Raw genomic sequence first — 5,668 nt, forward strand, 5'->3', positions numbered from 1 at the left:
GTGGGGGGAATGACTTACTTCACTTAGCATGATATTCTCCAATTTCATCCATCTACTGGAAAATGCCATAATTTCATTCTTAATAACTGAATAATATTCCATTGTGTATATATGTCACATTTGTTATCCATTCATCTGTTGAAGAGTACCTTGATTGATTATATAATTTGGCTATTGTGAATATGCAATCTATTTTGTGGGTGATATTTTACAGTGAATTTTTAAATCTGATTCATCATTTTATTCCAAGGAGTTATTATTATTTTTTGTTCAATATCTATATTTCTTTTTGGTCCTGCACAATTTGTATTTGCTTTCTTAATTCCTTAGAACTTCTTTGAGTTCATTGAACATTTTAATAATCATTTTATTAGCTATACTCAAAATAAAAATCTGAATATCTATTTTAATGCCATTTTTTATTCCCCTGTATTCTTATTCTTTCTCACTCTGTCAATAGAGACTTTAATTGAATATTGTCATTCCCCAAATTGAAATCTGTATTTGGACCAATCTTAAAGAACACAAAGTAACATAGTTATGGTTTTAGGATGGATTATTAGCCACAAATAGAATATATTAAATGTATACATCTCACATGTTAGGGAAGCTGAATTTCTGCTAAATGATATATAAAAAGGACATAATGGTTGCAGGTGACAAGACAGGGAGTGAGTGTGGAAGCTCAAACTGGGCCTGGGGCCTGTGGGGCTGGACTTGGGCATGCAGGAGGTAAAGGGCCAGTACAGCAGAGAGCCTGGGAGCACCAGGGCCTGGGTAGCATTGCCAGCAGCCCTGGGCCCTCAGCTGTGCATGGGCTGGCAGGGGTCCCTGGATAACAGTGACTATCTTCCCCTTCTTACAATTGCTGACTAAGAACTGGAAACAAGATATAACTTGATGGTGGCAGTCCTTAGTCATGAAGTTGAATGTACCCACATACCCCATATTTAGTTATTCAATGCCCAGGAATCAGAAGATATGTAGTGATAGCTCTGGTTTTGTCATTTCTTAGTTGACTTGACTTTCACTGTTTCTTCATCAGTAACATTGAGTTTTTTTTTTAACCCATCTGTGTAACTTTGGAATTCATTTTTCTCTCTCTGCAATATTAAGAATTATACCAAATTGAATGAGTATCCTAAAAAAGGAAAAGGGACAACTTTATACCCTTCTCATTATTAAGATTCCTCAGGAAGTAGAAGAAATGCAGATGGGTTAAATTTTTTCCCCCTGATTATTGTTAACAGTTTCTGTTCTGAAACAGTCAGATTTAAAATACTTTGACAACAATTTTCAGATGGAATCAAAGCCAGAAATAGAAATCAAAACTATCTGGTTCCCACTCATGTACATAGAATCATAGACCACACTGCCTTTTCTACAGAAAAATCTGCTAATGTAGAAATCTGAGAAGAATGTTACTTATTGGAATCAATCAACCAGCAAACACAAGAGGAGAGTCCTATAGAAGTTCACACAACCAAAGATGTTCCCATGCATGTGATTTCTGAGGATTGTGATCCTCCAAGACCAAACTGAGGAAAGCCACCAGCTAAACTTTGTAAAATTTGTGACAAAAGCAAAGCTTTGAATGGGACTGCCTAGCAGAAATGGCTTTTACTGAAATCTAATAGCAGTGACCTCCATAAATATAAACTTTGTGAATTCTATAGTCAGTATTTTTCTGATTTAAAATAGTATATGGTCCTTGAAGCATAAGCACACTGATTCAAATGTGTGTCAAGTGTGCAAGGAAAGCTTCTTTATCAACATGCTTCTAATCAAACAGGCCAAACTACATGAAGAAGATCTCTCCATTTGTAAATACTCCAAATACAGTACAGTAATTTTTAAGAAATACAACCAGCACATTGCAGACACCCACTTTAACCATCACCTGTTGGTGTGAGCAGTGTGATGTGCAGTTCTCTTCAAATAGTGAACTCTACCTACTTTTTCAGGAGCAAGGCTATGATGAACAGTACTGTGTCAGTTCTATGAACATAGAACAAATGATCCAGAAGGCTTGCATAGCCCTGTGGTAAATGAGCACGCATGTAAATTAATAGAATTAAGCAATAAGTATAGTAATGAGCAATGTAGAACATGGACAGTACAGTCTCTAAAGCAAAATTACTTCTAACAAATGGAAGAACTTCTTCGCATGTCACATCTGTGTTGTTTGGAGTGGGATCATACAAATGATTAACAGTATGTTGCTACTGAACATAATAAAATATTTCCTCATGTTTCTGATGACTTTGGGAAGGGCTTTTCAAGTATGCTGGAATATTGCAAGCATTTAAATTCACATTTATTTGGAGTGATTTATTTATGTCAATATTGGGGATATTCAATGGTACAGATCAAAGATTTTAAAATTTATCTATATGTCAAGCAATGGGTTGAATTACCTCATAAATTCAGTGACTGCTTGATGAGGTTTGGAAATGAAAGGGAATTAAAAAGTAACCATCTAGTCCATGAAACAACTTGATTATTCTCTTTATTTTGACTTACATAATGTTTTTATAAAATAATGAATTCAACTTTGCTTTTGGAAAAAAGTATATGATGAAATGATAATATTATTTAATACTTAAAGAACCTAATAACTACTTTGAGAACAATAATCCAACAGGAAATATGAAAAGAGTAGGAACAGATAGTTCACATTAAATTACAATTGATACATTAATTATTCTCTATTTTTATTAAATAAATGAATAAAAACAATACAAGGTAATTTTTCTTTTACTAGTCATCTTGAGAAAGACAATGTCTAAACATAAAACGAGACTTAAATGTAGATATATGGATGTTTTCAAAGTCTTATAATGAATACACATAATTGCTGCATCTTCCTAACAGGTCAATTCTATCCAAATTAAATTCATCCAAGTTAAAAATGCAAACCAGTACCTGATGGCACACTGCCTGTAATCCTAGCCACTCAGGAAGCTGAGCCAGGAGGATCGGGAGAGTTCAAAGACTTTGGTAAAGCCAAAGTCTTGGTAAAAGCCAGGTGATAAGCAACTCAGTGAGACTCTGTCTCTAAATAAGATAGGGCTGGGGTTGTGGTTCAGAGGTCCCATGCCCCTGAGTTCAATCCCCAGGAATTGTCCCCACCCCCAAAATGCTGCAAAGTTCTAACATAAAACAATAGTTTCACCCTCTACCACTTCTACTTCTAATACTTGCATACAAAACACAGTTTCATTTTCTGCAGTAATTTCTTCTTTTATATACCTCTATGTTTATAAATAACATGTGAATACTTGTGCTTCCTTCTTCATTAATTTTACTCTTAAGCATTTATTTGAATTATTAGTTAGATTTGTATTATGACTCAGCTCTCCATCCATCCTTTCCCTGGTTCCTCAACATTGGAGGAACCCATAATCAAACACCAGTAAGCTTTCCCTATTCTCATATTTACTAATAATAAAGTATCACATTTCAATTTAAAAATATTTACATTAAACTTATTTTATACTACTCAAATAAGAGAAATTCCATTTTTATTTTTTATGTTCAATAACTTTTTTCATAGCATCAGACCGACTTCCTTGCTGTCCCTGTGTATTTCCACCTCCTATTATGACCAAATTATATGTTACAATTCTATTTCCAAAATTTTCCCAGTGTAAGACTTTTTGTAGTATACTCAAAATGCTTGCTTTAGTTAACACTTTTTTTTTTTATTTTAATTTTATGGCCTTCTTTCCTTTATGTTTGCATTCTTCTACCACAATCTCTGTTTAATGAGTTCTAATGTAGGCAAAGATTAAGTATGGTCTTTGCTTATCATCTTGCAAATATTTAGATTATCTTAATGATTCTTAAATTTTATTTCATGTTTTTCCTTTCTTAGTTTATTCCTACATTTTACTAAACATATCCATTAACTGTATACAAAGACCTACTGAATATTATCTTGAAGTCACTTATGAATGAACATACATTTATATGTGATTAGTAACTTTCATGTGAATAGACTTACATGCAATGTCACTTCCTTCAAACTTTTCCAATATTATCAAGATTCTAATCTTGCTTTTGAAAATAAGAAAATATTTGTGATTCCAGAAATTTTTTTGTGACATTTGTTTCCCCTGCTGGAAAAAGTTCAAAATTTTTCTCCAGTGTTCTGAAACATCTAAATGAGTAACTGTGCAGGGGTACAGGGAAATTCATGGCATCAGCCTATGTATGTTATAATCTTTTACCCAAGGAAGGAATTCTCCCCAGAGAGTCAACTAAAGATTGGAGCATGCTCAGTTCCTCTTAAGGAATGTTTCCATACATTTAAAATATTTGATGTGTTCAGTGTTTAAATTTTATTTATTTATTTATTTTGTACTAATTCTTTCCTGATAATAAATGCAAGGTTCTTTGCTAGAATGTGGTTGTGAACTGTGCCTCCTTTTGAGATAGGAAAGGAAATCTGGGATTCTTCTTTCTTCTCTAAAAAAAATTAAGTTGATAAATAGCAATTGTATGTATTTTTGGGACACAATGTACTGTTGATATAACTTTTGTTATATACAATAAATCAACTGCAAACTTTATCTATACTTTCTCATTAGAAATTCCAAGGCATTTCAATTTTGATAATTTTAGAATTTTGGTAGTAATGACTTATCTCATTATCTCTCCATTTGGGGTTAATGTTTCAATTAAATTAAATGTAATCAATTATCACTACATTACTGCATTATTACTCATGTTTCTTCTTCTTAAATTCATTTTACTTTCTCATTGTTTGTAATATTTCATCATATCATGCTTCCTTTCTTTTCATTTCACTTATTTTCAGAGCTATCAAAGAAAAGTATTTTTTAATCCCTTTGTGGTTAAATGAAAACTGAGCACCATTTTAAAATTTAAATAAATGGATGCATAGTAAAATCAAATATGCCCAAAATTGAATTATAACTTTTGTTCATATTACCCATTTGTCAGTGTACAGTGAAGATACAAAAGCAATATTTAAGTTTCCTCAGGTCTTTTGCAGAAGGATCTGTTGCCAGACCCTCTGAAATGATGACTATTCACTAGAGAATGTATTTATCTACATCCTCTAAAGTATAATCAGTACTGCCTCTGAAGTGAGATTAATCTTTAGACACAGTGAAACAATGGACCATCATGTGGAGTAAATGTCCTGATGTCATGCTGTAGATGGAGCCCTAGCCCACCCAAACCTGCCCCTAGTCCATTCGCTCAGTGTCATCCTCTGTAGATGGTGTCTCTAGTCATAGAGTGTCCTGCCAGAGTAGATGTACTTAGTTTTGAAAACAGGTAATTATCACATGCTGATTTTTTCAGTAGGGTTATGACACACTAATCTAGTGAGACAGTTATTCCCAGGAGATGTAACAAAATGGTGAGTAAGAAGCAGATAAAAAGACTTCAAAATTGTCCAAGTAAAGTCTTCTTTGAGTGAGAAATATATTCATCACCTTGATTGTGATAATGCTTTCTCAGGTGTAATGTGGCATTGTGTGAAGCTCTTCATTTCACATACGTGCAGGTTACCATTATGTCAATTCAACTCTTAAGGTCTTTAAAAAAAAATACCTAGTTTTTGTTATTTCTGTTCTGCTGAAAGTATATTGGTAACATTCCATTGAAAAATACTCAAATAAGTAATATATCACAA

The 5,668-nt window shown here is 33.1% G+C and overlaps 1 pseudogene; it reads left to right on the forward strand.

Annotated features, from left to right (window-relative positions):
* Nucleotides 1–2,500, forward strand: part of LOC124985663 (zinc finger protein 639-like) — a 3,933-nt pseudogene extending 1,433 nt beyond the window's left edge.
* The last annotated feature ends 3,168 nt before the right edge of the window (nucleotides 2,501–5,668 follow it).

This window comes from Sciurus carolinensis, chromosome 5 (assembly GCF_902686445.1).
Source record: "Sciurus carolinensis chromosome 5, mSciCar1.2, whole genome shotgun sequence".
NCBI lineage: Eukaryota > Metazoa > Chordata > Mammalia > Rodentia > Sciuridae > Sciurus > Sciurus carolinensis.